The sequence below is a fragment of the Mesocricetus auratus genome, unplaced genomic scaffold, assembly GCF_017639785.1.
Source record: "Mesocricetus auratus isolate SY011 unplaced genomic scaffold, BCM_Maur_2.0 Super-Scaffold_4256, whole genome shotgun sequence".
Classification (NCBI taxonomy): Eukaryota; Metazoa; Chordata; class Mammalia; order Rodentia; family Cricetidae; genus Mesocricetus; species Mesocricetus auratus.
Window position 1 is genome coordinate 84896494 of NW_024429182.1, and position 11369 is coordinate 84907862.

Sequence of the window (11369 nt, forward strand, 5' to 3'; positions counted from 1 at the left end):
TGACTTGTGCAGTGTCAAGCTTTTTAAAAAATCCACACCAAAAAAATACCATTTGTTTTGTAGTTACTTCCTTAACATGAAATAGAGGTGGGATATAGCTCAATGGGAGACCTGTTGCCTAACATGCGAATGGGTCTAGGTTCAATCCTGGCACTGAAAAAAAACTACACAACATACCCTTACTATGTCTTCTGCTGTGTTCTGTGTCACTTAGCTAGAAACCTTAATTCCCTTTTCCCATATCATCAAATTCCAAGTCCTGTGTTCCCTACTTCAGTAATTTTGTAGTCTTTTTTGTTTTTTTATCTCAATCACAGTGTTATTGACCTGATATAGATTCTTGGCATCTTTAACCTGCTCTACAGTAGGCTAAGTAAATTTCACATATAGCTTTTTAAATTATGCTTTAAAAAAAAAGAATAAGTGACCAGGCATGGTGGTGCACACTTTTAATCCCAGCACTCGGGAGGCAGAGGCAGGTGGATCTCTGTGAACTTGAAACTAGTCTGGTCTACGTTGTGAGTTCCAGAACAACCAGGGTTATGTAGAGAGACCCTTCAGTCTCAAAAAGAAAAAAGGGAAAAAAAGAGTAACTATATAGTTCCCTGCCTTCTCAAACTCTTCCTTCATAATACTATTTAGATATATTTTTAAAAATAAAACAAAGATTTTAATAATCTTTTAAAAAAATTTAATGAACCATGATTCATCAAAATGGGGCCAGTAAAATGGCTCAGTGGGTAAAGGTGCTTGAGGTCTGATGATGTGCTATAAAGTAATTTCCCACTGAAATTAAACCTTCCAGAGGAAAGCCCCTTAAGACACGTGTGTTAAAGAGGAAGTGAAACAAGTGTTCTAAGGAGAGATGAAACATTGCATCCTGCAGAAAAGCTGACCAAGCTCAGGAAGTAAACAACTCAATAGCCTCAGGAAGTCCCTGAAAATGATCAGATTTACTAGGCCCTTACCCCATGAACATATGCATATATATAGTAAGGCATGTTAAGAGTCACTCTCAGAGAGCCATCTGAAAGAGATAGAGATCAGCTGGGCTGCCTAGAAGAGGCTCCAATCAACAGAGCCTCTTCTAAAAAGACTCTTCCTCATGTTGAGCTGCCTGCAGGCTATATATACAATGCACTCCAGGTTTCCAGCTTGCATTTATTGTCACCCATGTTGGGGTGGCCTATGATGATGCTGTCTTTGAGTCATTTCTGCTCCTGTAAGTAACCCTTACTCATATCCCTGGAAGTAACCCCAATAAAACTCATTGGCTCGGGCTGGGGAGATGGCTCAGAGGTTAAGAGCACCGGCTGCTCTTCCAGAGGTCCTGAGTTCAATTCCCAGCAACTATCTGTAATGAGATCTGGTTCCCTCTCATGGCCTGAAGGCATACATGAAGTGCTGTATACATAATAAATAGAATCTTAAAAAAAAAACTCACTGGCTCACTAAGTCAGATGTCAATGGTATTCTTACTTTGGTCTGTTCCCTCTCTGGGGTAAATAGACAATTTACTTATGTCTCCTCAAGAATGTATCACATAGCACAGTGCAAGCCTGGTGACCTAAGTTCTAGCCATGTAAGGTGGAAGGAGAGAACTCCATTAAGTTGTCCCTGATCTTCACACGTATGCCATGGCATGTGTACCGCCCCTCCACCACCATACACACACACAGACACACACACACACACACACACACACACGCGCACGTGCGAATTTATTTTTAAGTCTATGAATCACAGCATGGATGTGAAATAAAAGGAAGGAAATATACCACTGAGTAGAAATGTATTTGTTTGACATTAAGATAAGCTAATATCACCAGGGGAGTAGAAACTGAAATATATTGATTATGTACCTAGTACAGCTTGAAAAGAAATGTTAGCTATCCCACCAACCGCCCTCCCATCCCCATTCCAGCTCTTGTGATTTTTTAGATCTGTGATCTTCATCTCTTGGGCTTCAAAATAGCTGAAGCCTCAGCCTATTTGGGCCCTCCCAAAGAGCTGGAATCCCTCACAAGAAAGTCCTGCATTCTCCCAAGAGGGTGGGGACTGACTGACTGCAGGAATTCACCAGCCAGGCTGTCAAGAAAATATTATCTGACTCCATGAGTGAGTCTGGGAAAGTTACTGAAGTACTAAGCTGAATAAACTTACTTTTTCAAAGCCAACATTGTGTGTGTGTGCCCCAAGTGGCCCCTTGCTGTGAGGAAAGGTGTGATTATTTTCTCTGCTAAGAGCATGGTTTTCTGACTGTCTATGCCAGAATACTAGGTAGGATTCCACAGACCAGACCCCTGCGTTCCACAGCTGGAAGCAGACAGTGATGGTCTTTCTCCCAAGAAAACACAAATTGACATAATTTTGTTTTTCTTCTAATAACCTTGTTTGGTTTTTTTTTTGAGACAGGGTTTCTCTGTATAGCTCTGACTGTCCTGGTACTCACTCTGCAGACCAGGCTGGTCTTGAACTCACAGAGATCTCATTGCCTCTGCCTGCTGTGAGCTGGTATTAAAAGCGTGCACCACTACCATCCAGCTTTCACAAATTATTTTTAGCACTTTAATACCTACTACTGAGTTTTTCAAGAACTAAAGAAGCGTCTTGGGAATAGTCAGCTGGTAGGCTGTTTGTGGTCTCGATTCTTGTCCTTGTGGCTATGTGTGTTCCTGGTGCTTTTTTGTTATATACTGTGTTTCTGCTAGTAAATCTTTCCCTGTTCACCAAATTCAGTTAAATGTATCAACATTTTTGTGACGGCAACAAACGGCATCTTGACTTCTAGATGCCCACCCCTGAACTAGGTGTCTTTGTAATGTAGCTTGTAAGGTTCACACACGTGTACAAAGCGAATGCCATAGGCACTATTATGAAGTAAGTTTTGGTAATGACATATATATACATATACATATATGTATATATGTATATATATATATACGGTAATGATATATATGTCTCAGTTTATACCTTCAGTTTTAGCAACTCTGGAAAAATCCTGGAAGAGCATGCCCTGGTTATGCAGTGCTCAGCCTGTAAAATCCCCTCCTCACTTGTCAGGAGAAGAAGCAGTCAGACATATCAAGCCCCCAGGTTCTGGCTGATGATCTGCATATCTGGGGCTGCATGTACTGTGTCTTGAAGTTAGGAGAATAGGTACAGTCTTTACTTCAGGGGACAAAACGGTGGGCCATAGCACTTTTTAACTACTTGAGTTTTAGGAAAGTGAGCACTCTCTATGAGTGTACATGCCTGTTAGAGGGAGCTAGGCATGGTTTCATAAGCAGATGGCTTTTAAACTAAACCACCAAAGCATAAATATGCTCGCTGAGTGTCTTAGTCAGGGGTACTGTTGCTACCATGGAACACAATGACCAAAAGCAAGTTGGGGAGGAGAAGGTTTATTGGCTTACACTTCCACATCGCTGTTCATCACTGAAGGAAGTCAGGACGGGAACCCAAACAGGAGAGGAACCTGGAGGCAGGAGCTGATGCAGAGGGCATGGAGGGGTGCTGCTTATTGCCTTGCTCCCAATGGCTTGCTCAGCTTGCTTTCTTATAGAACCCAGGACCACCAGCCCAGGGATGGCACCACCCAACCATGGGCTGAGCCTTCCCACATCAATCACTAATTAAGAAAATGCTTGCTGGGCGGTGGTGGCCCACACCTTTAATCCCAGCATTCTGGAAGCAGAGGCAGGCGGATCTCTGTGAGTTTGAGACCAGCCTGGTTTACAAGAGTTAGTTCCAGGACAGTCTCCAAAGCCATAGAGAAACCCTGTCTTGAAACCCCCCCCCCCAAAAATGCTCTACAGGCCTATCGCCAGATCTTATGAAAACAGTTTCTCAGTTGAGGTTCCCTCCTCTCGGGTGACTCCAGCTTGTGTCAAGTTGACTTGAAACAAGCCAGTGCACTGAGTGTCAGATAAGAAACAGAAAGAGGGAGTCGGAGCTGTTCTAGCCAAGAATGCTTTGTATGAATTCACAGAAATATGTAGCACAGAGAGGTGGGTTCTGCTCAGTTCTGAGTTTTGTGAGAGGCAGTGGCAGACATGAGACTAGACGTTAAAGCCAAGGATCAGGTCAATAATGTCAGGCTGAAAGCCAGGCATGGTAGCACATCGTGTAATCAGAACACCGAAGTCTGAGGCAAGGGCATCTTGAGTTGGAGGTAAACCTGGGCTACATTATAAGACCCTGAAAGAGAAAAGTAGGAAAAGAAAGGAGGGGGGAATGGAAAGGAGAGGGAAAGAGGAAGGGAAGGACAAGATAGGCTAAGACATCTTAACTTCATCTCACCAGGAATGCAGAGCTAAGGATCGTAAGCAGATAAGGAACAAACTCACACTGAGTGACTCTGACAGGACATGGTGTGAGTTTGCAGGTTTTTATGGCAATGCTACTTTGATGAAGGAGTAGGAATCCCAACTGTTATGGTGAAAGTTTCACCCCAGCCCCTGGCATCTGTATACCCAGAGTCTGGAATGTTATGGTACAAGTTCCATCCAAGCCCCCTCGGCCATCTCCCTCCAAACCCTGCCCACTAAATGATGGCCCTCCCCCAGAGATGCTCAAGACCACTCCCACAGGGCATTTAAACTGCCTCCCAGAAAACAGACTTGTGGTTTTCCAGTCTCTCTTTCCCGTTTCCTCTCTAGGGGGCCAGGAACATTGTATCCATTAAACATGGGCTTTTTCCAACTCATCTTGATTTGGTCTGATTTGGGTTGCTGCATCAGCAGAGAGGTGTATCAGGGTGTAGTAAGTTTTCACCAACCCTGTTCTTCCTTCTGTATGATAGCAACCCATGTGCTACTTACTCTTCCAGGCTTGAAGGGTTCCTGATCAGGGGTTAAAGAGTCAGAAGCAATTTCATGTGGATTGCAAGTTTTTATGATTTCCTGCTTCCTTTCATTTAGATCATATCATTACCTTTTAAGTTTTTTGTTTTGTTTTTTAAAGATGACCAATGCATTTCATCAGTGAGGATTTCCAGGAATGCTGGGGAGGCCAGTGTGGCAGAGAGAAAATATGCAGGCTTTAGAGCCAAGTAAACCCAGAGTTAAGTTTTCCCTTGTAATTTATTAACTATGGTCTTGAGCAAATATATTTGTGTCAGACTTTCTCTGCCCCTCACCCAACATGCACCCTAGAAAATAGAAATAAATAGTGATTGCAGCCAGGCTTGATGGTGCACGCCTGAAATCCTAGCTCTCAAGAGCGGAGGGATGTATAGTAAGACCCTGTTGTGTATAAAAGACAGACTTGGTCCGAGTGTCAAGCATGGTGGCTCATGCCTGTAAGCCCAGCACTTGGGAGGCTGAGGCAGGAAGACTGTGGCTAGCACAAAGCCACCTAGAATTACACAGTGAATTCTGGGCCTTCCTGGGTTATGCAGTGAAATGCTGGCTAAAAGCCAAAAACCCAATGATAAAACAACTTTGTCTCAGCTGTTCCAAATCTCCCCTCACCTTCTTCTTTTCCTACTTGGCAAAGAGCTCAGAACTGCCTGTTTGTGTCCAAGAAAAGCCCAGTTATGACCAGTACTTAGTATACATAGGAAGTGCTCAATTGTCTTAACTTCAAGCCACAATCTCTTCGGCTGAGCGGATTAGCACCATCAAAATATTCCATGGAATTGGTTTAGTGAGCAATCTGGGTCAAGTTTTTCCAGAATGCCACAGCCTTATAATTTTTCACATCCTTTGGGAGGTTACTCAGCTGGAACTTCCAATCAGCTCATACAAACAGAATGCATTGTGTTCCCTTGGAAGTGTCGTCAGATTTTGGTAGGGGGGTGGAAATGGGGGAGATGTGATAAGAACTCCTACCCCCACCCCACCCCCAGCGCTGGGAATTAAAACCAGATAACTGCTTTTTTGAAAGGAAAAATGTTTCTTATCACCTACTTCTGGCTCAGTCTAACCCCAAAGGTGAAATCAGTTACTAACCTTTATGCTCACAGGTTCCAGCTGGGAATGCCTGCCTCAGTTTCCTTGCTTCCTTTTAAGTGATATGGATCAAACCTAGGACCTTATGCATGCTAGACAAGCACTCTACCCCCGGGCCATCGTCAGCCCCTTCCTTGCTTACCATTTTGTTGGGTGACAGGGTGTCCTCTGCACACTGATTTGGGTCTTGCTTTTCTACACTTCCAGCTTGAAAATGGTGAACAAAATACAAAATTTTAGTATTTATGAGCTTGTATTCTGAGACAGCCACCAACTAAGGTATTTTCAGAGTCAATGAATGAGTGCTGGAAAGAAAGAAATGGGCTCATGAGGTAGAGAGTGGCTGGTAGACGGGGGGGGGAGTGCGGGGGGAGTGCGGGGGGGCAGGACAGTAGGGCACTAAGAACAACCTGAGGTGGAAATGAGTTGGGCACCCAGAGCTGTGATCAGAGCCTTTGCTCTGGCAGTCCTAACAAGCCAGGCGTGACTACCCAGCCTCAACAGCCCAACTGAAAGAACCACTGGTGACAAACAGAAAGGGGGATTTAGTCAATGTGGCCATGCTGGGAAGTGAGACAAAGAGATACAGTGACACTCCCAAAGTTCATCTTCCTGCATCCTGACATGGGGATAAAGTTTAAGCAGCTCCAGTCAGGGGTCAAGGTGTGGTTTCATCCATCGTTAACCACCATTGTCTGGGTTTCAGTCTATCCTACAAGGTGGCCTGAGAGGTTGCTAGTGCTGTGGGTGTTGAATCTCTTTTGGGGAGATGAGTTCCTCCTCCAGCTAGCTCCAGGCTTCAGTGATATCTTCTCCCAGCATGAGACCCGGTAGAAATTTCAATTCTTTGAGGTCCATTGTTTTCAATCATCTGGTAGCCAAAGGGAGGGGCCTAAGTATCTCTTTGGAATATTTTCAATTCCTTTTAGGCATGCTGACAAGAAAACTCATTCCAAAAGTATCTTTAGAATATTTGTATTCCTTTCAGTTTACAGAATAGTTAAGATTTTCTTGTGTGTGTGTGTGTGTGTGTGTGTGTAGCGAGCATGTGTGCATGCATGTTTACATATGTGTCAACATACGTGTGCAGGGTACAAATATGTATGAGTTCACATGAATATGTGCACCACACATGCATATGAACACCTGAACTTGCCACCAGGAATCATGTCTGTTTGCTCTCCACTTTTTTCATGGTAGCAGGTTCTCTCAGGTGTCCTCGGAGCTGCCTGACAGGGCTAGTCTGGCTCCAGGGATCTCAGTGTCCACCTGTGGAGTGGAGGAATTACAGCTCATAGAACAATAACAGTGTGCATGTGACAAATGACCCTTAAAAAATACAACACCACTCTCCTGAGAGAGCTGTTCACACCTACCAGCCTCTCCTTTTCCAAATGAAGTGTGGCAGTCAGCCAGCAGCAGACATCATCATATGGTACAGTTGGGAAGCATGACACCTCCTAGCTGGGAAATGGGGGCTGTGCTTCACCCTGCGACAGCATGTTGTTGACAGTAAATTGCAAAGTGATTAAGCAGGAATATGAATGCAGTGTTTCCATGACAGCCAGGCCTTTAGTGAACTCATGAAGTTTGCTCGCACATGAGATCAAGAGGCTCCTTCCTCCTATTAGGCCCAAGAATGATGTGGAGGCCGACTCTCAACTGTGGGTCTGTAGCCCTGGATTCTCGTGCGGTCTCCTTTTCTCTGGGTGATGAAGGAAGGGTCAGCTCAACCGCTGTTTCTTCTATAAATGCGGCTCATTCAGACTCGGTTGTCCCTTCTCCAGGCTCACACAGGGCTCCCTGCTGTACCACTATACCATATGGCACAATGTAACATGATACTGTGTCTGTCTCTCAGTCTGGGAACTCCAAAATTATGAATCCTGGCTGTTTCAGCTCACTGTCACCCTGCCTAGCTCAGTTACCAACAAAGAGCAGCACTCAGTAAATGTTTTAGTATTTACCCAGTCTTCTTCCCAAGCCTATTCTAAATTTAGAGCAAGGAACCAAGAACTTGGCTGCAAATGCTGCCATGAAGTCATGATGCAATAATAGTAATAGCAACCTATATGTGTGGGTTGTTATGGATCACAGCTCCCACTCACCGTTTTGAGCCATGTGATAATCCCGAGAGTGTTCATTATTTTACAGTAGGAAAACTGAGCTCAAAGAGATGCAGTCAAAGGCAGGATTGCTTAGCAAATAAGTGACAGACCTTGACCTTTCACCCTGGCCTCTCCCCTCTTGAATATATATCGATTTTATTGCTGACTCAATCCTTGACTATTGAAATACAAATTGACAAAAAGGTCTGCAAACTTTAGTTTCATGGAGGACGACTGCCCCCTGCTTGGCTGCCTGTCAAGGTCACACTTCCCCTGGACACTCTTCCAGTCTTTGACTGGAGGCTGCCTGTTCTTACAAGTTCCATGCACCGCTGGTGCCTGTTCAAGCAGTGTTTTCCTTCATTCTCCATTGGAGCTATCTTCCTGCTTCACATTTACCAAGACTGCCCACCTCCCCTTGCCCCATCCTAGGCCTTTGATCTATATGACTGGTCTAGGAACAGAAGGAATGATAGGAGGCCTTGAGGCTCATGCTAGTGTGTGTGTGTGTGTGTGTGTGTGTGTGTGTGTGTGTGTGTGTGCCACAGGCAGGCAATGCCCCCCCAAAAAAAAAACAAAAACAGAAGAGGATGTTGGATCCCCTGGGACTGGAGTTACAGGTGGTTGTGGGAACAGAACTCAAGCCATGTAGAAGAGCAGTGTTCTTAACTGCTGAGCCATATCTGCAGTTCCCATCTCTTTATTCTTTTTTTTTTTTTTTTTTTTTTTTGGTTTTTACCAGACAGGGTTTCTCTGTATTGTTTTGGAGGCTGTCAGTCCAGCCTGACCTCGAACTCACAGAGATCCGCCTGCCTCTGCCTCCCGAGTGCTGGGATTAAAGGTGTGTGCCACCACCGCCCGGCTCCATCTCATTATTCTTAATTGTTGGCCACAGTAACCATCCCTTCAGAGCCACAGAGCCACTTCATGTCATTTATTTCAAGAGTGATAACCAGGACCTTCCCTTGTCCTAAAATTCTGTTCCATTTCAGAGACCTTTTTTTTTTTTTTTTTTTTTTTTTTGGTTTTTCGAGACAGGGTTCCATTTCAGAGACCTTAAGGTCTATTTTAGCAAATCTCCTGTCACCTCCCCTACAGCAGGACTACCCTTGGCAAATGCTTCCTACTTCATAGGAAATTTCAAGTTTCAGTCCTCAATTCCCTGCCTCCACACCTGCATACGGCTAACTGCATTTCCCTCACTTCTTTCCTACCCAAATCAAAGAGGGTCAAGTCTCTTTTCTAAGACTTGTCATTGTCCCTTCCACCATCTCCAAGACCAAATACCATGCTGTTCTACTTAGCAATTCCTCAAAACACAACTCTTTTCTGGTTAGAACAATTAAACACAAATTTTCTTATGTCCCTCACCCTAGCTACTCTCTTATCTCTCTCCTTTCCTTTGTAGCAGATTTTATAGTCTACATTCCCTGTAATGAAAATAGTGGTGTTCACCTAATAGTCCATCTGCTCCCTGCATTTTCCAGCAACTTTGTGACTAGTTATGTGTCAGAAGACTTAAATGTCATTCTAGAGCAAAGCACAGATTAGCTAGCCTGAGAAACCCTCCCACTACAAACCCATGCTCCATGATCCCTCTGCTTTTTGGCTTTATGAACCAGTTGTAGAGGAAGTTGGAAATTCCAACTTCAAGATGGAGACAGAGGCAGGCAGATCTCTCTATGAGTTTGAGGTCAGCCTGATCTACAGAGCTACACAGAGAAACCCTGTCTCTAAAAAGAAGAAGAAGAAAAGAAAGAGAGAAAGAAAAGGAAAAAAGATGAAAATATGTAAAGATGTTGGATCTAGAGTTGGGGCATGACTGTGTCTCTCCCAACATGTACAAGACCCTCTGGGTTCCCTCCCCAGTGCAATTAAAAAAAAAAAAAGAAAAAGAAGATTACATCACTCTGAGCTCATCAGTGACTCTGTAGAGCACTCTTCCGTCACTGACACAAAGACTTAAGACACAAGGCTTTACCAGCTGGGCACAGTGGTTCACACCTGTGATCCCAGCCCTTGGGAGGTGAAGCAGGAGGATCAGGCATTCAGAATCTTCCCTGGTTATAGAGAGAGTTAGAGACTAGTGTCGGCTACATGAAACATGTCTCAAAATTAAAAAAAGAACAAGTAAGTTTTGTGTGGCCATTGCTGAAATTTCAGGTTCTTTTTATTCCCAGATAGCCTAGCACTTCAATATTGAAAAGAATAACATTGCTCCAGACATGATTTTTAACCTTTGTCTGTGTTGACATCTCTCACATAAATGCCACCACGATTCTCTTATGTATATGTCAACAGTTGACCCAGGTAATCATCTTCCTCCGAAAGTTCCTTCCTGCACTAGCTGATGTGACATTGCCATGTCTTGGTTTTCCTTTTGTTTTTCTGAACATGAGATTTGTAGGTAAACAGGATTGGCTTCTCCATCAGAAAGGAGTCACAACTTGTACCAGTACCAGTAGACACTTGTTTCATTTAAAGATGTATTTCTACTTTTTAATAGTGTGTGTGTGTGTTGTGTTTGATGTTCACATATGAGTACAGGTGCTCTCAGAAGCCAGAGGTGTCAGCTACCCCTGGAACTGGCGTTACAAGCCCTTGAGCTCTATTTTTAAAAACATCTTTGACTTTTTTTATCTATCTATCTATCTATCTATCTATCAATCAATCATAGATCAATAAATCTATCTATCTAGATATCTATCTATCTAAATATTTATTTACTATGTATACAAATGTTCTGGCATATATGCCTACATGCCCAGAGAGGGCACCGAACTTCATTATAGATGGTTGTGAGCCACCATGTGGCTGCTGGGAATTGAACTCAGTACCTCTGGAAGAGCTGCCAGTGCTCTTAACCTCTGAGCCATCTCTCCACATCTTTGACTTTCTAAGTTTATCAAATTGACATCCTTGGCTCTTGTCATTATCCACAGCCTAGCTTACAACCTTATTTTTTATTGCTTTCTTTTACATGGCTTACACTGTACCCAGCACAGGCTTGATGAGTAATTTCTCTTCTTATGTTTTTCTCAAACTTCTCAACAAATGGTGGTAGAAAACCCAAATGATCACATTCAACAGAATGAAATTAGATCCAGACCTCTCACCCTGCACAAAAATTAGTTCAAAATGAATTACAAACCTGAATTTAAAATCTTAAACACTGAAACTTCTAGGAGAAAACATAAGGAAGACACATCAAGATACAGGCATAAGAAAGAAATTTCTGAAAAAGACTCCAATAGCACAGAAAACCCCCCAAGAACTAGCAAGTAGCTCTGCATGCAGTTTAAAAGCT

The 11369-nt window shown here is 43.5% G+C and overlaps 1 long non-coding RNA gene across 1 annotated transcript; it reads right to left on the bottom strand.

Annotated features, from left to right (window-relative positions):
- Window positions 1–6913: 6913 nt before the first annotated feature.
- On the bottom strand, window positions 6914–8560 carry LOC121143712. The gene is made up of 2 exons (XR_005881039.1): window positions 7331–8560; window positions 6914–7223 (listed from the first exon to the last, which is right to left on the bottom strand). It is a non-coding gene; the product is annotated as an uncharacterized LOC121143712 (long non-coding RNA).
- Window positions 8561–11369: the final 2809 nt, after the last annotated feature.